This window comes from Centropristis striata, chromosome 4 (assembly GCF_030273125.1).
Source record: "Centropristis striata isolate RG_2023a ecotype Rhode Island chromosome 4, C.striata_1.0, whole genome shotgun sequence".
NCBI classification, from domain to species: domain Eukaryota; kingdom Metazoa; phylum Chordata; class Actinopteri; order Perciformes; family Serranidae; genus Centropristis; species Centropristis striata.
In genome coordinates, this window is record NC_081520.1 from 38,529,812 (window position 1) to 38,556,019 (window position 26,208).

The 26,208-nt window shown below is 37.8% G+C and overlaps 1 protein-coding gene across 1 annotated transcript in view; it reads right to left on the reverse strand.

Moving 5' to 3' along the window:
• The window catches only part of grik4 (glutamate receptor, ionotropic, kainate 4), a 441,808-nt gene extending 416,042 nt beyond the window's left edge, over window positions 1–25,766 (reverse strand). Inside the window, exon 1 of the mRNA XM_059330837.1 lies at window positions 25,320–25,766. The gene's annotated coding sequence lies outside the window, so the exon portion shown is untranslated. The remainder of the gene's footprint in view (window positions 1–25,319) is intronic.
• Window positions 25,767–26,208: the final 442 nt, after the last annotated feature.

A 26,208-nucleotide genomic window follows, 5' to 3' on the forward strand; every position in this document is an offset into this window, starting at 1 on the left:
GTGGTCTAATATTTTTTCCAGGACTGTATGCAGTATACATGTGTATCAGCAGATAAAGAACTCCAGATTATAGGATCTGACCAAAATACCTTGTCAGGACACTGGACAGGACTGCTCTTTGTGTGACAACATAATTAATGGCATTTATGCATTGTTAGCAAGACAAATTGAAGAGATAAAATGCCTCAGTGATGTAAAGGCAGAGCATCATTTAACTAGTTGACCTTTGTGAGCAGTTTCACTCCCTTGGACCATTCTCATTTGGCTCCACTGAGCTGTGTATCACTTTCTGTTTTTCCTGCATACATCAAAATGATCACCAATATTGTTTCCTGACAATGGTAGTGAAAACTATTGTGCTTTGACGAGGAGAGCATTATACGCACATACCACAAAGCAGAGCAGAGGATTAATACACTGTATCCATGCATGGCTGTGATGCTCAATAAACTCTTTCACCCTTACTTACGGTGGCCCAGAGAGCTCACAGCGCTGCAACTTATGAAAACACATGCAAATACATAAAACACAAGCAAATTGGAGAAACATTTTTTATCAACCTGACAACACAAGCACAGCATTTTTTTATGCACTGCAAAGACCACAACACACCACAATAATAAAAAGCACTGCAAATAGACCAGAACACAACACAAGTGTTTCCAGAGGACACTTAAGTGACGCAAATATGTGAATATTTTTGACATAAAAATAAAATCATTAATTCATTTGATGTGCTTAACTGCAATGTGATTGATACGGGCTAGCGCTAGTGTGCTAACGTTAGCGGCCAATTGATAGCATGCTAAGATTTGCGGCCGATCATAGCGTGCTAATGTTACCTGGCGACCGATAGTGTGTTAGCGTTAGCGGGCTAGCAAGCAAGACCAACTCAGTGCTGTTGAGAGAGACCAACTAAAACATGTATCATTCATTTATTTGATTTGTTTAACTGCAATGTGATTGATACGGGTTAGCAGGCTAACGCTAGTGGGCTAACGATACATATTACGTTAAAACAAATGACCATATCTTGAAATAAAGTGATAATATCACATGCATGTCCAGACCTGTGTATATTTTTAAAGTGTCCTCTAAAAAAAGCTTCTGTTGTGTTGTCATCGATTTGCAGCGACTTTTCTTATTGTGTTGTGTTTGGTCTTTGAAGTGCGTTCTCTAAATGATGCATGCTTGTGTTATATTGATGAAGATGTTTTCTCAATTTACTTGTTTTTTGTGTATGTGTTTTCTTAAGTTGCAGCACTGTGAGCTCTCAGGGCCACTGTACTTACTACTTCAAGTAAATAATAATAAGTTTACTTTTTCATGCTTCTCTATAAAGCGCTTCACACAATAAATTGTCCAGAACTTAAAGAAGTCTACATGTGTGCTGAACATGACTGACAATGAAATTTTTTTGGTGAAATTAGTGCTTTCGGCAGAGATCAAGCATGGAACTGCATCTGTCAACTTTTTTCATCCACCAATCTTTTATTTTGTTCAATTTACTCTGTCACTGCTTTTACAACTCCTGCCAACTGTGCACTCAGATAAGGACGTTGTGTCTTGGTGTGATAGTTTGTCTGAATTTAAAAAAAAATCTCTCTCTCTCTCTTCTACACTTCCTTTCAAGTCCTGCGCATGGCTTAGACTAACCTAGAAGGAAAAAAAACACAGTGATCACTCATCAGCTTTGAAATTTGGCACAGAAACATTTGTGGTGCTTTGTCAAACTATTGATGTTTTTTAACAAATTTATCACAATGTAATTCCTAATGGGTATCCGAGATAAGAGGATATTAAGCAATTCTTTTGCAACTCCCACATTAAAAAACTCAACCCTCAATATTAATGGGCTCCGTTTAAACGCCGTCCTTGGGAGCTGAAAGCTGATTTTAAGTGCTATCTGGGCACCTACATTTAGGATTAAATTGCTTTTAAATCTAATATTAACGCCACTAATGCGAGGGACATCATAATTAGAGGATTTCCTTTCTTCACTAAATAACTATTGACCTCTCTAATTTAGTTCTGTCCACAAGTGTCAGCCTACTATCACTGAACACTGCCCTGAGTAATTATGTCTACCTAGGAAAAAGGAACTGGGTCTCTAGGTTTACTTAGACAAGAGAGCCAAATCAAGGAATATCCTGATAATGTCAGACAAGAGCTGATCACACCTTCTACTGTGGAGCAGGAAGCACTGAGTTGTTGCCATTGGAGATTAGGATTTGCGAAGGGTGGAACATTTCTGGTAAATTTCCAGAAACTTTCCATGGAAAGATAAGTTCGGGAATTTTGGAAATATTCAAAATTAAACAAAACAAAACATGACATTTCAACAGATGTATTTGTTAGTAGAGCTTTATCGAGTTTTAATTATTTTATTGTTTAACCCTATATCAGGCGAAGAACCGTATTTGGTAACTTCAGCAGATATCCAAAATAAAAAATAAAAATATTTTGAGAAAAAAGTTGCAAATTTACTAGATTAAAGTGGCAGATCTACAAGAAAAAAAGTTGCAGATTTAAGAGATTTATAGTAGCAAATCTGCGTGGAAAAAAAGTCACATATTTATGATCTGCGACTTTTTTTCCTTGTAGATTTGCCACTTTAATCTAGTAAATTTGCAACTTTTTTCTCGACCCCATTTTGATATCCACTGAAGTTACTAAATATAGTTCTTCGCCTGATAAAGGGTTAATATGAGTTGAGTTAAATATTACCACCCCCCCAACCCCACCCATTAAAAAAAAAATTAATTAAAATGACCCCCCAGCTCCCAAGAAAAAATACCCAAAAAGTTGAACATGTAAATGCTGTATTGAACACGTGATGGAGGAACACGTACATGTAGTGGCGTGGCCGTGCAGTAAGCAGTGTGCTATGTGCATGTGATTGAGGAATAGCAGATATTCAAGTGTACTTGCTTGACATCTGGTTGTTTTAGTCAAGATTATGCTAAAATATATTTTTCCCCAACTACATTTAAGCTCCCTGTAAAGGGCCAACCTTCAATTTTATCAATTCTCGGTTAATTCCTGTTAATTCCCATGGAAAATGTCCAACTTTGAAAATGCCCGGAATTTTGCAAGCCTTTTGGAGATACCTTTAGTTTTCAGGTTTTAACTGAGGTTAGATTAGGATCAAACTGTCATAACAAATACACAACAATGCAAGAACAAAAGCTGTTTGACAACACAACAGCTGGCCAAGCCTGGCATTTCAGGCTAGTGTTCCTTTGTTAGCAGTTTCTTTTTAGAGAATAAAAGATGCTATGTTATGCTCACAATTATTTTCACAATCATGATTTTCTCCCATGATTATTAGGGACACCGTTTTTTTAAAGCAAAACTATTAATTGCAGTTAATAATGTAATCATGCAGATACTACAAAAATATGATAATTAGCTGAAGAACTACCTTTTCATCTCCATCGACTACATTTTTTTCTGACCTTTTTGTGATATTTCAAGTGCTGATAGGTGCTGTCAATGTAATCCAAGCCCTCATCATCTTTGAATTCTGTGCCACACAGCAGACTGAACAACTTTTTTGCAGTGTAAGCGCAGCGTCTTTCGGGATTTATATATTCATCTGTTCTTCCACACAATCTCTGGGTTTCTGCAACTCTGATACATTTTTGTTTGTTTCTAAAAAGCTTTTTTTTTTGTAAACCACAGAAACTAGGTTTGTTTGTTTTGATGCAAGCGAACTCCCCGCTTAAACATACCCAGCAATCTCAATGTCACAGAAAAATGAGATGGCATAGAGGCCAAAAACAAGATTGCGATCTTATTTCGATGTGCAAAAAACAAAACTTGTAACTGACAGGGAAAGTTGGCATCATCAGTCCATAGCCAAAAGCTACAGTCATAACACTAAATCTACATCTACACCACATTTTGGAACAGTTTTACATGATAAAAGCTCCATATTGAAGCATTGCAGGTAGTTCTTGCAGTTTATTCCAACCTCAAAGCTCCAACAGCCATTATCACAAATAAACTATGCACTTGTTGTTCCCAGATTACACAAATAATTACCTGAGATCACACAGTTTACATCACCACATGGCTTAATTATGCATTACTTCCTTCAGAAGTCTGTGTTGGCTGTAAATACAGTCCGACATAAACTGAATTTGGCTTAATAACTACTTTAGTGCCTACATTTAAATTACGCCCTATCAAGGTGGCATTGTAAAGTTTAATAAACCATAATAATTAGTCATTAACTGTGTAAATCACATTATACACCATGTTAGCCATATTTCACTCAGCCACGTTGTCTTCGTGTAATTTTGAAAATGATTCAGAAATGAATAAGAGTCAAATTAGCTATTGAGCTGAAAGTGCACGGTGCAGAATCCTTTTTTTGCAACACTACGCTATTCTTAATGCAACAATGATGACTTAATGTAGGCTATAGAGAAAAATGATCCATGCATTCATGATTTTCATGCTTGAAAAGGTCAGAAAAGATGGCTCTGTAATGATGAAAGATCTCGTGCAAGAAAGGAAAGTGTGTGTGTGTGTGTGTGTGTGTGTGTGTAGAGGGTGTGGAGGTGTAGACTGGGCATGCATACTGTGGGCTAAATGAGAAGCTTCGGGCAGCAAGACTCCAATTTTCCAGTCTCCTCCCCTTGCAAGTCACATACTGCGTTCAGCTTGAGCATACGAGTAATTATAAGCAATCATTTCTGCACCTTTTCATCTCTCAACATATCTCCGCTTATCAAAGATGGTGCATAAAATGGAAAGCTTTCTCAACCCAGACAGGTAGGACAGAAAGGGCCATTTAAAAAGAAGAAGTCTTTTGAATGGATGTGCATTCATAAATGTGCTATACGTAGGCGTGAGTTCTTTCAGTTGCATGGCAATGCAGGATCTGCAAGTAAATGTGTTGTTACATTACATTACATATTGCAGATCTTTATGAAAGCATATCCCCCTTATCCTTGTGCATTAAGGGTCTTAGCAGAAATCTGGGGTTCAGAGTTGTATACGAGATATACATGTGTACCCCTTACCGCCTCCAGGCCCGTTTGTTTTCTCTCGTTATGAGCTGCAGATCGTAGATGACAGTCACAGCAGCTGGAGAAACTGCCTCTAACACAAGCCAGTTCAGGAGCATGCAACATCCAATTGTGGAGTGCATACATCAGTGAGGTATTCAATGACACACCTAGTTGCTACAACATAAAACATAAATGCATTTACACTTTATGCATAGTTTTATGTCACCATGCAGTATATAAAATATACATCAGCTAGGAAATGTATGCAAACTAATCACATCTAGTGCAATCTCGAGTAGCAATATAACTTCCCTTGTAGAATATTTATGGAAAAATAGATGCAAAGAAGCTCACATTCATAAATAATTGGGTCACTCAGCCACTGGGCATCATTAAGTCGAGTGTGGTTGACCGTTGCTTGATTTACCGGGCCACCAGCTGAGTGCATTTCAACTATTTAGTGCTCTTTTGCCTTAATCCCCACCTTCTTCTTCTTCTTTCACAAGAAAAATACACACAGGCTGACAATGCAAACCACGGCAAAGTAAATCTTTTCAGCACCAGGGCTGGTTTTTATTTTATCTCAGACATAAGACCAAAACATTTAATCAGATTTATAGTTGCATGACTAGTTTGTTTGGTTCATCTCTTCACGTAGAGTACAAATACAGAGACTACTATCTATTTATTTGCTGTCACAAACTGCTCAGAACATTTATGCAAGTCTGTGATTATCAGGCTGACAGCTGAAGTGTCTGCTGCGTGTTCGTGCGCAGCTGTTAACAGGAGACATGAGGTGACCTGAGCCAATGCATCAGTCCAGCTCACAGCTTTAAAAAAGAAAGAAAAAACACTTTGATGCAAAGTATTTGAACTGCTATATTACCATTTTTCTACATCATACTACTGCATGTTTTCAAGCTGTGGCACAACCAGAGCAAAATGTCTGTTTTCATATATAGTTTGTGGAATTTTTATCATTATTTTATGGAACAGTAAGTCAACCAACCCCTGGTTTTCTTTATTTAATAGTCATTTATTTGACTGAACATACAGTACTGATGTTTATTATCTGATCCAGTTTTGTGAAGTACCTTGGGCTGCACCTTTGCATGAAATACGCTATTCAAAAGGATATTATTATTATTATTAGTAGTAGTAGTAGTAGTAGTAGTGTCATCTTTTTAATTATTATAATAATTATTATTTTTAAAAATATAATAATTATTATAATCAACTATAATCATATCAGATATTGTTGTTACTATGATTATTATTAATTATATTTTTATTTATTCCTAATTTGATTATTTTCCATTTCTAGAACTGGTTAACAATGTCTAATAATGGTTAGTAATATTATTACTTTAAAAAAGAAGCATTCTGAGTACCTTTGCATAATCATATTGGTGCATAATCTGTGCAAAATCCACATAGAAAAGGTCCATTTTCATTATATTGGCCACCAAATTGGTAAACTGTAAATTTTTCAATCTCATAATTCCTCAGCCGGCCCAGCTCTTCTCTCCAGCCAGTACATTTTTGCATGGCTTGACATGCAAAAATGGCTGTGCTATTTTGGGTCCTTTTTGATCTCCTCTACTCCTTTTAATCGTATTTTTCTGGAAATCTGATAGCCTAGCCCTAGAAACTATCAGAGAGGGGCATACAGTGACTCCTCTTCACACCTCTTACGCAGGAGCATTGCCCTGGTTCATATCTGTTACTCATATATTGAAAACGAAAGTGAGAGAGTTTTGAGGTCAACCAAGCTCATCATATCTAAAATGCTATTAACACACATACTGTCATCTGCTGTGCTCATCAGAATGGAATGAGTTCACAGATTACACACAATCCTAGGGCGTTCGATTTGAGTTCCCTGACAGAGTGAGCCTCTCTTCTCCGTTCCAAATCTCTCCGGTAACTCTGTAACCCCTCAGGACGCTACCATCTGAATACTGATGTAGTCATTCTCCCAGTCAGACACAGTGAAGAGCCATAATCCCAAGGCCCCTGCGCAAGGACGTCCTCCTTGAACCATAATCACCCTTACATCTCTTATCAGCCCCAGCCTGGAGAACATGATTAAAAAGTGGCCAGGACATACTGCCTGAGCACCTGGGATACGTTGGTCCCTGCTGTCGCATGTCAATCAAGCTGAGAGGTGCAGATGTGCAACGACTCGCGGGACCCCCACTCGCCAATTAGAATGACTGGTAAGTCGCATAGCATATGCTGTACATTGAGGGGTCTCAGCAGGAAGAGTGGGGTGTCATAGAGTTACAACTGTATGTTGATGGGGATTACGGGGAGGAAGGAAGAGCCAATGACAACTGATCTCCAGCTCTCGGTGGCAAACTACTGAATGTCTTCTCCGGATAAGAGAGAAATATATGGCAGAGTAGAGAGGAAAGTAGGAAGCAAGAAGAAGACACATAATATAATGTAAGTGGAAGAAGCAAGCTCGGGAAACTGGAAGCAGGCTACAGAAAGGAAAAGCGCTGTGCACTGGACTCATTAGATAAATCTAAGGCTTGGGAACTGGAGAACGTAGTCACTGAGTGTTCTCAAGTGGGACTACAGACCCTGAAATAGTCCCAGATTGAAAATGGATGGTTCCCATGGCTAATTAAACTGAAGAACCAAAACTAGACAGTAGGGAGCGTGGCAAGGAATGAAGGCCTTTCCACGCCTGGGGTGTTTTGTTTTGTTGTGCAATTAATTCACACGTTCATATATTTTTTCACGCACCTGTTTTTGTAATGAGTACTTTCATACAGAATGCAAATATTATATGACATATTTGTTTTTCACAACTAGGTAGGTTTTTTTTTGGCTTTTGCACTGCGGATACAGGTAACATCCAATCAGACTGTGTTGTTTAGTTATGAGGATTATAAAACAACACAGAGGCTCCACAGGATGAACCAGGATGGTAAACTTCTGTTTGCACTGTGTTTTGGTGTACACAGCATTGTCTGCTGTTTTTGTGTGCTGGTTACCAGAATTAACTGTGGAATAAATAAAGTATCTATCTATCTATCTATCTATCTATCTATCTATCTATCTATCTATCTATCCATCTATCCATCCATCCATCCATCCACTAGATCCACTCCATCCATTCTTACTTTACACAATAAAAGCCCCATACACATTTTAACTGTTCATCAGAGGGAACTCAGATTCACTCAGCAGCTTAGGCTATACAACAACTTACCAGACTCTGTTCTGGCCTGTCACAATAATTACTATATCGACTTATCGTTCGATATATAAAAATGGACATGATGTTTTTTTTCTGGACTCAATATATTGACTTTTTGTGCTTTTTTGTGATTGTGTTGAATGTTTGAAAGGCAGTACAAATTGCCAAAAAAAACTGTATTTCCCAAGCAGCCATTCCAACTGTTTATATGTTATTTTATTAATAAAATAATATAATACATAATGATTATCTCACTTTATAATTGAGTTGAAATCAATTTTAAAATTCATTGCTGTGGAAAAGGATGTACTTATTATGATCTAATATTGTTATAAAACTAAAACAGCATTAATACAATAATACTATCGTTTATCGTGATAGTTTCTGGGAAAATGTATCGTCCTAAAAGAAGTGTCATGGTGACAGGTCTACTTCTGGGTTAACAAAATGTCGGTTAAAAAAGTTAATTGGTCCTCTGTCAGCCTGAATATGTTCAAACCTTTTGAATAAAAATTGCAGCCGACACAAATAAGCAACGGTGTTGGTATGAATGGTTTGGATATTCGTTACACTCTCGGTGTATAAAGGCCTAGACTGGAGGGAAATGTATTGCAAAAAACCAACAAGGAATTAACCCATAAGAACCCATGGTTCTTGTGGCACTTGTAACAAATACTTCAAATCTTCTAGAATCTCCCATATTCAGCTTTATTCTTCACATTAACTCATTAAATCCCTAAGTGACACATACTCAACACCCTGACTGGAAACGGAAATGTGAAAAAGTAGCTAATTTCAAAAAGCTTATTTTTTGTTACTAGGCTAAGTTTAAACCCATTAAACAATTCTAATCCGTTAATAGGAGGTCCTTTATTGCATTTAACTTGTTCTGACCATATTTCCTGAACAAAGTCACAATTTTGATTTATGTTATGGAGATGCAAACAAAAAGGCAAATGGTTATTTGTTTTTATTTATTATTGATGTATTATTATTTTTACATTATTGTTACTTAGAAACAAATCTGAAAAATAATTTATTGTTAAACGGCACTATTAATGTCACAATTTTGATAAATGTTGTGGAGATGCAAAGAAAAAGGCAAATTTGTGTTTTTCTGTAAGCAGAAAATGTGTCCATTTTTTTAAATTTTAAAATAAGAAATATCAGAAACATAAATACCATAAACACCCAATGTAACGTTTATGTCACATCACAGATCTTTGACATTTAGGGGTAGTATTTTTATTTTTTTTAAACATCATAAATGTGTTCTATGTGGTCCACTTGGTCTGTTGTATAGCCCCCATAATGTTCTGGTAATGGCATAATGGTCTGGGTTCTTATGGGTTAAAGAACCTCCAGCACATTGGGATCCGACCAACTGGTTTTTTTTTTGTCTCTGCAAGAATAAACGCAGCTAAAAGCTACTTGAGAAACGAGTGCACCTTTTCTTCTATAGATTACACTCTGGAGGCTGGAGTATTTATTGTGCACCACAAGTCTCTCCAAGTCATCATGAAGCATCATACTCCGCTTCCAAGAAAAACAGAAGGTTTCTTGTCTGGGGATCAAGGACGCACTAAAGAACCTCGCTCGACAGAAATATAAACTCCACCACTTGTATCGTCTTGTTGTAGCCAAGTGAAGGCAAACAGAGTTCTAATTTTCATCTTAAAGAACTGGAGAGGGAATAAGACGTGCCTGGCAATGCAAGGAACGGCACGATATTGAGCAGAGAGCTTGTGTCTTGCCCGCAGCACTATAAAATGTCCATTTGGATATGATTCAAAAGAATATTGATGTTTGATAAAAATTCACAAATCAAAGTGAAGTGCAAGTCTGCCAGTCCAGCTGGCTGGCACACGGGCCAGCGAGGAGGGATTGGGAAGGCTGGAAGAGTTAGAGCTTTGGGAGTGATGTACCAGGATCAATTCTAACAATGTCCATTTTCTGGACACATCAGTGAGAAGAGAAGTAAGTCAGAGATAGATTAATACAATAGTCTTTAAGGCTGAGGACTGGAGTGGGAGGAGTTTCAGCTGAATAAATATTTCACACAGAATTAATTAGAGGTGGGGGAAATAGGATACAGCATTGTATCCCGATATTTTGCGTGGCGATATAAAATCGAGTGTTTTTTGATATAAGAATGCATTTATAAAGTGATTTTTTCAACTACATAACCAATCTCATTGTTATATGCTATTTTATAATCTCTACAGAGAGGGACTTTCCAGGGGTCGCACAAGGTTTTGGCCATTGTATCGCCATATATATATGTATTAGATGTTTTTTTTTAACTAAAATGAGTTATACATGTAAACGATGGGAACTGAGTTCAGAGCAAGGTTATTATAGTTAACGAAAACTAGAATTGAAAAAACATTTTCGTTAACTGAAATAAAAATAAAAAAAGTTTAAAAAAAACGATAACTAACTGAAACTGTATTTTGTGGTTACAAAACGAACTAAAACGAACTAAAATTATAGTGAAAATGTCCTTAGTTTTCGTTTTTGTCAACTTTTTTCATTCATAATTCAGTGTGAAAAAACTAAACACTAAAACTAATAAAAACTAAACTAAAACTATCAAACTCACTCTAAAAACTAACTAAAACTAACTGAATTTGAAAACAAAAATTCACAACGAAATTAAAACTAAAACTAATGAAAAATCCAAAACTATTATAACCTTGGTTCAGAGACGTCATGAAGTTAGTTCATGCTTGGACCCTGATTCCAATAAAGGAATGTTGTCTAAAGTGTTGGGTAAAAATGTGCCAGTCCTTTTTCACTTATGTTCAATTTAAAGCTGCACAAAGAGAATATATTTAATTTCAAAACTGGTGTGCTTTTGTTTTTGTAAATAGACATCGATTCCTGAATTTGAACCCTTGTTTTTATTTGTTTTTACACTGCATCCCAACTTTTTTGGAACCTGGTTTGCGGATAGTTTAGCTTACATTACGCCTACATGTCAGAAAGGTGCCATTAAACAGCCTGTACTGTGTTGTCTCTAAGGCAGAAGCTATTTATTCATTTTAGCTCTCAGCAAAACTGCCACACTGTATTCTCCAAACATTACAAGTATAAATACAATAACTTGCTACCAAAATAAAAGCTTACTTCAACTTCTGGTAGGCACACTGGCCAAGGAGTCATCTCCTAACTCATTCACTGACATACAGATGGATTGCAAATTGAAGAATATCCAACATTAAGTGTCCAAAAAGAGATTCAATGTACCTTGGCATAGATTCTGGGACTCTGCTGAAGGGATTTACATCATTTCTCAAAAATATATGCCCTCATTTTATGTTTTAATGATGGCAGTGGAAAGCTTTTTCTAACATATTGGTTCAAAATCTTTCACAGATGATGAATTGGGTTGAGATCCAGTGACATCATCATCAGTATCAAACCACTCAGTGAGCCCTCATGCCTTGTACAAAAGCATTTGTTTCCCTCCTCATTAATTCTTTTAAATAAAAAAATTTAATTTGTCACCTATTTTCTGTGACCTGGCCTGAAATTTTGGAAAGACTTAATTACTTTTTTCTTGGTCTCCAAACTCCAATTACTGCCTCGTTCCCTGGAGCATTTGGAGTTTGTTTTGACTCCAACACTTTGCACTACATGTTGTTTGCAACAGTTAAATCAGGAATGCTAGTATCTGTATGCTGTGACTTGCTGCAGGTTCTTTAAAATGTGTCTGATTTCACAGTCGCTGACCGTACACAGCCTGTACTGCTGCTGCTGCTCCTGAGTTGGTTTATTTTTATCTTGAAGCCATTGGAGTCTCACAATAAAAAAAGGTTCTGCTGTCTATCTCAGAATGCATTCATGGCTCTACATGTTAAAGAAAATCCTGCCCTGGCATAATGCTGTTGGAAGAAAGACAATGATTTACAAAAGGATAGTAAACTAATTTCTGAAAAAGGAACACATAGTAGACGCTGTCATTTGCGTCAGTACATTTCTACCCTTTTGCACTTTTTCTTGTTCTAACTCAATAATAGCCACAGTCCCACAACATGACAAGCCATAATTGCACTGTCTTATTGTATTGATGGACATGCACATTAACCTACATTTTATGGCTCATTACCAGAATGACACAAAGTGGTAGGTAAGGACTGGCTGCTATGGCAACAAGTTTGGCTCTGCGTATGAAAACTTTTCCCTGTGCATACTAAACCACACTTCCTTTAGACATAATGTGTGGTCAATAAGCAGCATCTTGTGAGGCCGTATGATACACAGCTACATCATGCAAATGATCCCCGCACTGTATTTATCTTAAAACACAAATCCCCCGCAGTTCAAACCGTCTGTGAAATTAGGGGTTAATCACAGATGATTACATCGGAAAAAAGTAAGCAAGATTTGTCCAGTCCACTTGCATATCTTTTATTATTTTACACGTTTAATGTGTTATTGATTTGCAGTGGTGAGAATCTAACCTCCCTTGTAGCATAATAATGAGGGCGAGGCTACGGCAAGGAGACCATTTATCTGTGTCAACATGGTGCAAAGGGAAATTACACATCTCACCCGTCCTAATGTTTGAGCATGAGACTCAGGCCATTTCAGAGTCCATTACACAGGCCGTCTCCAAATCCACCTTGATGTACAGCGACCTAAAGGGCTTTGTGAGACTGTGTGAATGAATGGCTGCCAACCGCCTGACTCCAGGCACCTTCGAAGAAAGCAATCAATAAAGCCTCTCATTTGTACATTGCATGCCACTAAGTGGTACATGAGGAGGAGACCAAGGAGAAAGTGCATTAAAACAAACTTTTCTTCCAACCTAAACTGAACTTCATGACCTTCAAGTATAAATAAAGTAGATGCTTCATATTCTAAGGAATACTTCTGGGTGTCCTTGTGAGTCCACACAAGACAAGATTTTAATAAAAATTCAATTTTTTTTGGAACTAGCGAGCATACGACTATATAAATGACTTGGTGAATGGATGTTTTAGGAGGGTTGTTGCTGTTGTTAAACGTGGCCTCAATTTACGCCGATTCATCCAGAGTTTACTCCATTTTTTGATCTGATTTACTGAGTACAACATGGGTGCATACAAGAAAAATTCAAGGTGATTAACTGATACATAAATGGGAATTTTGAGAGTGAGGTATTCCTTTATATCCCTGCCGAAAAGTGTATGAAAAAAGTGAGGTCAAGTTGGTCAAGGAATTGTATGTACAAGCATTTAGAAAACAGCATTGCTTCAGTACCACTTCAATCACAAAGCAGCTACATTGTACTAAAGTTACAATGACATACAGCTGAATGCCTTATGGAAAAATTATAATTGCATCTTTTATGACCAATATTGCAATTCAACTTGTACTTGTTCAACTTGCTCCAGAACTGGTGGTCTGTATTCTAGTAAATTGAGCATAATTTAGAGCTTATTTCATTTTCAATAAAGGCATTAAGAGGTATCATATAGATAATATACATACATAAATGGAAATCATGAAAATCTCTGGCTAGGTGTAAAAGTCATGTGTTTTGGCTCCACAAACTGACAGGACAGGCTAAATCACAGCTTAGAGATCCTCATCAACTGCAAGGTGACAAAATTTCATATGATCTGCTTAAGAGTGAGATATTTAATATGTAGTCTCAAAATCTACCAAGCTAGCTGTAAGATAACCATCTGAAAATAAATTCTGCAATCAACTAGTGATTATAAGGTGTTTCTCTCTGGACAGAATGACCTTTTGCCAAGTGTAACACCAACATGCTGAGAGCACATTGACCAGACAGCCAGGACACCCAGCTGAATTTGCTGCCAACATTCGTCATTAACTACAGCTCATGAAGTCATTGGTCGCTGATTCATTCTTTCACCTCATTTAACTTGTAAAGACATTGAGAGTAAGAGGCTAATTAAATCATGGCTCTTCTCATTTGAAAAGAAAACTAAATTTTGATGTAAGTACTAATATCAGCACTAAAATGAAGTAGCATTAGCTTGCTACACGTGTATCTCAATAAGTTAGAATATCATGGAAAAGTCCATTTCCAGTAGTTCAAGTCAAATAGCCCCAACCAAATATTAAGTGCATATACAGTCATGATCAAAATTATTACACCATTATTTTCTTCAATTTCTTGTTCATTTTAATACAACTAAAGGTGCATTTGTTTGGAAAAATATAGTGATAACAACAAAAATAGCTCATAAGAGTTTAATTTAAGAGCTGATATCTAGACATTTTCAATGGTTTTATTGATAATTATTTTGGTTATTATCAAGAGAGCCATGGGAAATAGCTAGATATCAGATAACATATTTTAGGTTTTATTAAATGTAAGCCATAATCATGATAATGAGAAGAAATTAAATTAATTAAGACATGAAATGTTTCATTCTGTGAGTAATGGATCTATATAATGTATTATTTCCACCTTTGAATTTAATTACTGACATAAACAAACTTTTCTATGATATTCTAATTTATTGAGATGCACCTGTATGTGCCTCTAAGTATCTTTACACCAACATAGTGAGAGTCTGTGGCACTCCTCCACTGGTTCTGTATGGAAAAGAACCGATATATGTGTGTTGTGTCCATCTGAGTTTTCTCTTCTCTCTTGACCGCAGGTAGGTCAGCATCCCAGCAGGTGCTTTATCTATGGCAGCCTGCCTTGCACATATTCTACTACTCGTTCATCACTGTCTAAACAGTTGACAAGTAGTGCAGTGGATATGGATCATCTCAGACAGTCAGATGAACCACTCCCAAAGGCGCTCTGTGCACAAATACACAGGCATACTGTCAGAAGAAAAATGAGAAATGAAATAAGCCCAAGAGGAATCGCATCCATTCTGCAGGTCAGTGATTCTCCGCGACCAGGCCGTGACCTGGTACTGGTCTGTGCTGTGCTTGCAACTGGGCCTCGAAGATGTTATGTGACAACAGAAGGCAACTTCTGCAAAGCGACACCTCTGTGCAGGCTCTTATCGCCGAAGATCTCTGTTTTTAGAATTGGACCCCTGTAGTAACTCTCTTTGCTTCTGTTGCACTTTGAAAGCTGCTGAAGTGTATCTAAAAGAGGATTTGTATTGTGCAAACCGTTAGGCTGTCAGATGTCTTGTGCAAATGTTCCCTGAAGAACAGCAGCATCCAGGTAAATAACATGTCTTTACCTTGCATTGCCGCTCGCTGCTGTGTGCATGCTTCGCCGGCTAAAGAATGGATGTGCGGTAGCTGGTTAACCTTCACAACTTTGGGGAGTTGGGCTCCCATGTCCAATCCATCAATTGATCAAGAACGCAATGAGACCATGAATCTTACTTCACTTTTCTTGTCAGCACATTGCAAATGGCCCCTTGCAGACGTAATATCATGTTTGCTCAGCCCGGCACTTATTCAAAATAGAGGTAGAAAATCTACTTGGCTTTCCACTTCTATAACTTCGCTCTTGAGTTGACTTTTATTTACTCGTACGTCTGCTCTTCTAGAAATCTTTCCACTGGATGGATGGAGACAAACAGACCAATAAAGAGACTGGCTCACTATTGATGACTGTTTAATTTAGTTCAGAAATAGTTGAGCAGAGTCTCAATGAGAGGAGCTAGACACAGATACAAAAAATCTTTCCTGCCACATGCCATCACACTGTACAATAACAAATAATAACCTGGTTCATTACATACTGTCTATGCACTTTATGTGTTTTTTATGCACACTGTTCATTGCACCTTATTTGTTTCATAGCACCAACATTTTTATACTGTATATTCATATTTATTCTGCACTGGAATTCTATTCCACTCCTTAATACATACTCTTCTTTAGACACTTTATTTTTTATTGTATTTTATTGTATTTTTATATTTTATTGCTTGAAGTATGCCTAGGTTGTTCTTTTTATTTAATTGTGTTGTCATTGTCTCTGTGTGTAATGCTGCTGCTACGCTGTAATTTCCCAGCTTGGGATAAATAAAGTATATCTATCTATCTATCTATCTATCTAGACTTACTTCTACCCACAAACTGTTGCTCTTTATTTATTTTTAATGTCATCTATAATAGTCATTATTGTTTCGCTATAAAATCTCCATCTACACCACATGTTGTGAGACAATTAAAAGTTTCATTGCTCTTTTCTGCAGTTTAAAAAGCTGTCGGATACAGAGAAATACTACAGTATTCCTCCAGAATGTATGAACTGACTTTGATCCCTGCAAAGGTATCTACAAATTAGGCTTTCCTGCAGCATCTTCGCAGCAGGATGTTTCGCAGTGTCTTATTTTTGCATTCTTACCCCAATAGTGAACTCGATTTATTTTGAATAAATGTGAATCTATCTGTTTGACTGTGAATCAATTTTGATTTTAGGGGTTTTGTTTACTAAATCAATGCTGACCTAGGGGAGTTTGCATAGAAAAAAGTAATATCTCCTTATTCATCCCAGTTAAAATGTTGCGCACACAAAATGCCAGAGGCAGTGAGAAATAACATATTCAACAATCTACTCCACTGAGGGACGTGAATCTGAAGGTCTGAAGCTTAGTTAAAAAACATAGTTGGAAACTTGCTGTGCAGACACGATGTCAATGCCACTGCTTGTGGCAATGATCTTACTCCACTGTGGGAAAACAGCAGATAATGATCACAATGATAACGTCTGCAGTTAGCGTGGAAGGCATCTGCTCGGTAGATTTGGGAATAACTAGATGTCTTGGTCATCCTTGCTTTGTATATTCAGGTCAAATTTGGGTGCAAGATTTGAACTGAAAAACAAGTATGTGTAGGGATGCAATAACACACTCAACTAGACATCTGATGCAAGTCATGACAATGCCTTCAAAATCTGATTTTATCCCAATTTCTTTTATAAAAATTAGATGAAAAATGATGGGTGAAAACAAAACAAAGACAATATACAAACTACATTTTTGCTTCTTTTCTTTATTGAATTAAATTTTCTTTTTGTATTTTGGGATAGGGTATAATATAATCAAAACAATGCATATTTCCCTTTTTAGTAAAAGTCAAACTGAAAATATCTTTTGTCTCAAATAACAAAAACAAATATTTTGAAATCAAATCAATAAATGAATGAATGACACAAGTACACAAAGTCTTGCTGTTCTTACATTGGAAATCACATTTTAAAGAACAATATCTGCATTTACAGGTAGTAGCTGAAATCTTCAGGACGAAGCTCCGTACTATGGGTCAGCCGCTCCTCACCTGTGGAACTCCCTCCCAGACCACCTGAGGGCTCCACAAACCACAGACTCTTTTAAAAAAGGCCTAAAAATCTTTCTCTTTAAAAAAGCCTTTTGTTAACTGTATCATTGTGCTTTGGCTTTTAAACTTGATTTTAATGTTGTTGTACTCTGTAGCACCTTGGGATTGCTTTTAACAATGACAAATGGTTTACAAATAAAAGTATTATTATTATTATTATTATTATTATTATCATCTCTGGACAGTCACAAAGTACACAATATTTTGTCTGTGATGAACCAACGGCGGAGTTTCATAGCATAACTAAACACCTTACCAGGAGTTTTTTTGCCCTCAGTGGTTCTGTAGCATAAATTCACAGAAACTGCAGCCTTTTTTACAACCATGAGCCATATATGTACAAGTATAATAACGTGTGTGCTATTTTTAGAACGCCCAGCTGTACCACGAGCCACTTTTGACAAACGCTCATGTGTCGTTATGGGTGGCATTGACAAATGGTTGTTTAGGGTGGAGATCTTGTTGGTGGCCTCCATGTTTTTCCGCCTTGACACAGCTACTAACAGGACTGACGTAGGAAAAAGTCAAAAGTCTATAGCGCTTTCTGCAGTTAAAAAAAAAAAAAGTATCACAATTCACTTTTCATCACATTGATTTGAATCGCCACATATTTGTTTCACAGATTAACTGTCTTGCAAGGTCCTGTTACATTCATTTAGAACTTAAAAGTACATTTCAGATGCCCTCTGTTGTCTGTTTCCCGAAAAGCCGATCTGAGCTTTGTAGGCTGAACTAATAAAGGCATCATCTCCGGCAAGAAAGAGTAGCTATAGGTAAAAGACAGCTTGCATATACAAGTTGAAGTACAAGTGACTCTCTTCCCACTTCAGTAAACATTTGTGGATCTATGCCAACCAGCACTTCACTGCAGCCCTCCAAAGATGTGCCCTAAACACTCAAGTCTCACCTTGAAGACTGTCTGGTAATGTATATGAGTGGAGAGGGGTACCTGAGTCCCATTAGCATGCCGTGTTTATCATGTGAAGGACATTGTTAGTGCAACCTTGGGCAAACGACTCCACCAGGTATATTAGCCCAGTGAATATGTTAAAGATGACCTAGGGAGGAGATGAAGAAAACAGGAAAGCTTAAATAGGAATAAGTAGTTGGGTCTTTTTTTAAAAGCCAAATGTAATGTAAACTGTGTGTGAGCATTCAGTCATGAGTGTCAGCATGCTGTGGTGACGGCTGGCTAAATGAAGTAGGACAGATGCAGAGCACGACAGCGTTGTTCCTTCCCACTCGCAGGAGAAGAGACTTCGTTAAGGACTAGTGATTGTCACTCTGTCCCTCACTGTGAGGCAGAGAGCAGCTGATGATAATTAACCTTCAGCACAATCAGACAAGACCTCGGAAGGCAATGTCACGCAAACCCTGAGAGCCAGGCCGTGTGTTTGCACGCATAACACACCTGGAAATGAAAGGAGATGTAATACTGACAATTCTCTGGTATTTATGTCAAAGAAAAGAGAAAGAAACAGCGCTAAGCTAAAATTAAAGCAATGTTGTTAGAGTAAAGCAACATACAGTATGCTGAGATGATATGGTCTAGAGCAGCTATTCTCAACCTTGGGGTCGGGACCCCAATTGGGGTCGCGAGATGATTTCTGGGGGTCTCCAAATCATTTTGGAAGTCAGCTCTGTCTCCACTGTGTTAAAGTGTTCATGTGTTAATGCGTTTAAGTCTTTTTGGTCATTTTGTGTCTTCTTTGATTATTTAGTGGTCAATTTGTGTCTTTTTTGGTCATTTTGTGTCTTTTTTGGGTCATTTTGTGTCTTTTTTGGTCATTTTGTGGCTTTTTAGATCATTTTGTGGTCAATTTGTGTCTTTTCTGGTCATTTTGTTTCCTTTTTTTGGTCATTTTGTTTCTTTTTTGGGTGATCTGAACTGTGCGTGTGAGATTCTGTTCAGTGAGCAGGAGTCGCGGACAACATGCATGTTAAAATGGGGGTCGCGACTCAAAAAGGTTGAGAACTACTGGTCTAGAGAGCCCAGGAAGGACCACGAGAGAGAAGAAATCTGCATTATTTCTACATAAAATGGTTGTGACCATGTCTTCTTATTTTGGGTTGTGTAAGTGCACAATAGGGTTGGGTGACCTCTTCTATTATCATATCGTCCACTGTGACCCACCAGCCTACAGAGCGTTTGTGGCTGCTGCAACACCACACTTTCACTATAATCAATGAAACCGGCTACACCGACTTGGCGGTCCCGTCTCCTGCTTGGCTGACATGCTGAGGTAAGCATATTACCTCATTTCCAGCTCTGCTGGTGTTTCTTTGTTACATGTAATGTATTCTTGCTGCTCTAACTCACCCCAGTTCATTTAGTCATTATTCTTCATTATAGTGGCTAATTATCCGCTTTACATCTAAACCTGCACCAGTTCTACTCATAGCTCTCTCCTTCTTCTAGTGACTTTCTCACAAACCCCTCAGAGTATTCAGTTCTGTTAGCTTAGCAGTGATAGCTTCTCTCTCTCTGCCCCTCAATCTTCTGCTCTCTCTTGCAATAATTATATGTGTAATAAATGTAGTTTATTTGCCATGTTGCTGCTGTAGTTAGCCTAACCGCAGTAGCCGCTGCAGCTGCGGGCTGATTTATGGACCACAGGAAGTAAGTTAGCATTTTAGCGCCATGGGGTCTAACCTCTCAAACTCAATGAGGATTTGAATGAGTTTTTGGTTAGATGCTTGTATTGGCCATTGGCCATTACCCATTGAAGCCTGGAAAGCGGATACGTCGTTTTGTAGTATTTGTATAAGCTCTCAAATACTTTTTGAATTTCTATCTGCTACAGAGGCTGAAATATCTATTATTTAGTAGAAGCGTTGACACTTCTGTTGAATTTCCAGAAAAACTTCAGGTTTTAGGGGCTTATTTTAAAATCGCCCAGAGGTTTTACAGACAGTTTCAGGCATCAATGGGTTAAGAGATGTTCAGGTTTTGTTGTACAAAATGTAATGCTAAGTTAGTTAATACCAATACTTGTGAAATTTTAAAACAATTTACAAAAACAATTTATTAGGCTACAGATTCGCTAGCTTGTAAAAAAAAAAAACAATCATTAAAGTGACATTGAATTTGTGCTACTGTGGTGTAATATCAGCGTAGAAAAAAAAAATGTCAGTCATCCCTTCAACAATCGATATATGATCCTGTCGCCAGGCAGCACAGGCCTAATGCACAAGATACTGTTGCCTCATTTTGTTTAACATGTGCTTAATAAAGCTCCTACTTATCAAAGGTCAAAGTGACTTTGGCAAACTGCCCGTTCATAATTGATATGACTGAATTATTTTGTACAGTTGAGATATAGTTAATCAATGTTTCTCTGAAGGAAGAAAAAACACAGGGTGCACTTCTTACTAAAGCAGAGCATTAAATGTTACGAGAGTTACAAATCTCTCATCAGACGTCATCTTTGATTCATCCTCCTGACCTTTCATCCATCTACTCATAGTCATTTCTCGAGGTGCTGTGGTTCAGATGTGTGGATGATGATTAATAGCAGGCTCCTGCTTCTGCAAATGAGGTGTTCACCCTCACTTTATAAGAGCCACTACCTTAATTATCATTATTTGTTGTAGCAGTAATCATGTAACATTAAACAAATAGTGGAGGACGAAAGCAACTGAATTACCATAATCATAAATATTCATCATAAAATTCTCAGTACTATCTTAAATTAGGGATTTCCAGAGCCAATCTGCAATATCAGTACTAATGGAAGCATTTTATATATTAAGCACCATACAAAATAGTAAATTATGCAGGATATGAAGCCTGATCCACTTCCAGCCATTTGTTTATGTAGTCTAGACGATAGCAAACAGCAGCCTATTGGCCAGATTTGGCCCATGACCAAGCTGTAAAGCCAGGCATATTACAGAGACTATACATCCAAGCTGGATAATGTGAGGGCTGGTTCCAATTGAATTAAAATAATATTCAGACATACAAAGGAATTAAAACCATAAACATAACATACTTCACAGCACAGAGCTGAAAAACTGACCCGTGGTTGAACCTTTTTGCCGGCCACTGCTCCAGGTACGCCAGCTCTCAACAATGCCTCATTGTGTTCTGCTAATAGTGGATCTGTTTCATAACGCACAGCACTGCAAAGTGAACTCTGAAAGCGCACAAACAAATAAAAAGCAGCAGCACCACCCCACCCATTTCAGAAATGGAGCCATGAAACAGAGCTATGAAATTCACAAGCAAACGAAGGAGGACACAAAAATTGAATCTGCACCAAATGGCGTTGGGTAATCTAGCAGCACCTACACCAAGCACTGCACCAAAACACAGCCATCAAGCCTCACTAAAGACAGGAATGGGTGAAAAAACAGAAGTGCAATAGCCTGAACATCTGTTACCTGTAGGCCACTACTTAATTGACCAAGTCCCTGTCTTTAGAAGAGGTCTGCTGCAGGTCTGGGACATGGACTAGCTCTGTCTGTCTCTTCTACAGTGCTCTATTAAAGGCAAATTAAAGATTTTCTAAACAGCTGTTGTGGGTGGCTGATTTGTTCAAAATAAGATCAACAGGCTGTATTTAAAGATTAAAGAGAGCATTAAAGTCAATACATACATACATGGAGTTATTTATCTTCTGTCTTTTTAGCACCGGGCAAAAACTCAGTATTATATTTAATGTCTTTGAGTTGGAATTACATTATCATAATATTGCAATCAAATAATGTGATTACATGTCTTCTGTAAATTGGTGATTTCAAGCAAACTGCTGTAGAAAACGAACTAAATGTGTTACTGAGGATTTTGTGTGAATTTATTTTGTAATGCATCACAGTGAAACACAGTTATTGAATTAAATATTAGTTTGATCAAGAATATAATTATTATCCTTCAGAAAAGTTGGCATATCTTTCACTCTCACTATGACTTGAGAAAAGGCAGCCTGGTGACTTATAATGACTTGTACTACTGCTACTACTAGCATTAGTCAATAATATTCCTTACAACATTTAAAATGTATTCATTCGGATTTATCTAACCAATTTCATATACTTAGTCAGAATTAGGTAGGTGGTTGCTCATGGCAACATTTTCTTATTCCACAGTGAATGTTGGTAAATAATAAACATAGTCAGCATTAAATTCATATTTGGTTGCTGTTGCAACTGGATAGAAAAATCTTACAATATCTGAGTCCATTTGGTTACTCACCTTTGAGAAAATTAGTTGATTTTTAAATTCAGCGTCCATCATTTTTTTTTATCCATCTGGCAATATCTTAACAACTGCAACAATCTGCTTCTTTAAATTTGTCCCGTAGTCAACCCTACCTTTTACCAAAAAAAAATTGATTACCTTACTTAACTTTAGTTCTGTCTATATTATAGTAAATATACTCATTAGTGCAGAAAATCGGGCAACTGATGGACATCCTAACCTACTAAACAAACTGTCGTTCTTTCCTTTTTTTAGCGTGCAGGTGTTTGAATACCGAAACAGACAGGTAGCCTCCAGACACCAAATGTATCCCAAAATGACGCGAAATAAGCTGATAAAATATGATTCAACACGAGCAGGAAACGTAATCAATGGCAACATACCTTAATCACCTTACGGTCAGTTGTTACTTCTCGCTTTTCTCCCGTAAACGTGCATCAACGACAACACCCGCATTCATGGTGTGTTCAATGCACCTTAGGGAAAAATAGCCACATGGGGTTGCACCATTAACTAAACAGGACCCTTCAAGTTTGAATCGTGCCCTCACTATGGACCTGACCTGTGTCAATCCACTTATATTACAACATAATTAGTGATGGCACATTTTGTATCTATTATTAGTCTCATTAATTCATTAATATGGCGACTGAAGTGGTCTTAAGTCAATTCAGAATGGTTTAAGGTGTTTATTTGCTCCAAAGCTACATAGATAAAAACAACTCTAAAAAAATATTAGTTCATTAGTAGCATGATAAAACTCTAGCTTTTTCTGTACCTTTGGTCCATAGTCATGGAGTTGCAATTTCAGCTGTCATCTCATTAAAGTAGTTTTAATAGGCTAGGTTTTTTATTTTTACATTTAACTATCTGGTAACATAAACCTGTAATTTGTGCAAATAATTGTCCAGTATTGCTAAATTATTCCTAATTATAATCCCCAAAATGCTGGATGGCACTGCTGGCTTTCTCTGTTTTGGAACAAAAAACTCAGCTTGAACCAGCATAGATCTGCAGGACAATAAATTGTTGACATGCACCCAATCCATAATTGCACATAGCCAATCCAACTCATCACCGTAGCCAATTAATGAGCTGTCAAACCTTAAGTGTTCCTTTGGGGCATCAGCTGTAGCCCTTGGCACCAAATACTGTGTGAACCTGAATTGCCAAGCCGCAGATAAACTTATGAACATGAAATTGATTCTGAAAAGCAAATATCTGACTTACAACAAGACAGCCAGCAAAGCAGTTTGTGTTTATGGATGCAGCATTTATTCATTTTGGGATCAACACAGAGTACTTGAGCTTGCAGAAATGCTAGCATCAGCTGGCACCGGTGTCGCACTAACAGGTGGTTATCATGCAGTTGCCAATAAAGTTCTCTGCAACTATTTTGCTGAAAAATGGAGAATATGAAAAGTACAGATGACGTTATTCACACAGGAAAAGACAAATGATCAAATAATAGAAACTATAACCAGGGGTGTAGAGAAAAGCCACATTAAACACCAAACATTTATGTGTGAAAAGTGGAAATTATATTTGAGTTTCATTTGATGTTGATTTAGTGTGCAGTAGTTCATATTAACAAGCTAAATCAACCCGTCAAGATGTATGCAAATACAGTTTTTAATAGACAGAAGCATTTAGGGAAAATACATCTGCTGTTTTTATGTGTGGTTATGACCATTTACTGCCTGGGGGTCAAAAGCTACCCACATTTTAATTTACCACTGCATCACTTCACAGTACATTAATTCTTTGAGACGATAAACAAAAAGGGGTTTTGTTTGTTTTGGCATCCACTGCAAAAACCTGTGGATGCCACGAGTGGAGCCAAAAAAACAGGCACTAAAATGAACCACAAGGTGGTGCCAAAAAATAGCTCATGTGTTTCCCCCTCCAACCAAACACTCATCCTCTCTCCCCAAATCTCATTACAGCATCACGTTCACTTATTCCTTCAGTGTTTCTTTTTCATTAAAATAAATAATAATACAGACAATCAAATGAGTAAAAGTCCAAACTCCCAGTCTGTATGGAGTGGTGGATAAACACTTAACCACAACAGCGATCGATCATGCCCTTTAATGAATTTACGCTTGATCTGTATCACTCCACTTAAATTGAACACTTTATCACTGTAAGTCGTCCTGTCATCCGTCACGACTGAAACGTCCTCGGCCTCTGCCTCCTCCCCATTAATGATCTGTGAGCCCTTATTGAGACTCTCCAGTCCCTGCTGCACAAGGAGCCTGATTTCTCCTCAAACCCCCAGCATGCAACAATTAGGCTCCAGCAGGAGTTCCCAAACGCACCACATAAAAGCAGAAAAATATGCAGGAAAGAGGCGAGTGTTTGGAGTCAGAATCAAACAGAAGGAAACATCATTGATGAGCGAGCATATGATGGATAATCAATGTCTCAACTTATGCTGCACAATGAAGCATTCGCCTCTCATAAAGGAGGTTTAGTCAGTCCTTGACGCAGCGTTTATCTTTATCAAACTGGCGTTAAATCATTTAAGCATCCAGCACAGTTTCCATATGATGCTCTTCAATGCAATGCGTATTTTCACTTTAAAAACTTGTCTTACCTGGTTTATCCGTGTGTTCCCTCTCGTCAAGCTCTAAAAAATAAATTCTCTGTTAGTTTGGCTCAGGTTTTTGCTGAGAGTGTCCGCTGCCCGCAGAAATACGTCGTTTTGCAAGAAAAGCGTAATTGCAATGTAACTCAATTCCCACCCTGTAGCCTGTACTAGTTCTCTGGATGTTGTTCCGCGCCTCCCTCCACACACACACTCACACCGAGACTCACTGGGCAGAGAGATGGTTCAGATAAAAAACCGATAACATCAACAGCAGTCCAGTTATATTTGATCTTTAGATGAGCAAACCATTTCCTGTTTTATGGGGCATTAGCGCGCCCGGTGAATAAAAAACATCCACATCCCCAAGTAGTTGGAAAAATACCCTTCCTCACTTTATCTGCCGAAGAAAAGCAGTCCTTCTCACACCGGCAGAGTTTTATTTCTTTCAGTCTTCAGTAAGGAATGTGAAGTGGAAGTGATGTGGAAGGTCTCTATATATTAGGCTTATTCTTACGGTGCCGGTGATGCTGCGTATCCTGCATCCCACTTACCAGTGAGGGGAGAGCGCAAAGAGAGAAGCCAGGCAGTGATCTCGCTTTGTGCTGTGCTCCTTCAAAAGAAACGGACCTGTGTGAAACACGCTGTGTACAAAAAAAACCTCCTTTACATCTTGTGTTGTAGCTGTAGTCCCTGGACAGCCGACTGTATCCACTGCGGTCCGGTGCAAAGATGCAGAGCAGATTGAGGTGCAGGCGAAGTCGCGTCCCTTTTTCTTCTCTTGCGCGCACACACTCGCAGTCAGAGGGGATTTTATTTTTGGTGCCTTCCTCACACCGCGGCTGACCAGACGTGAAAAAGGAAGGAGCTCCGGACTCTTGATGCATTTATAGGAGCG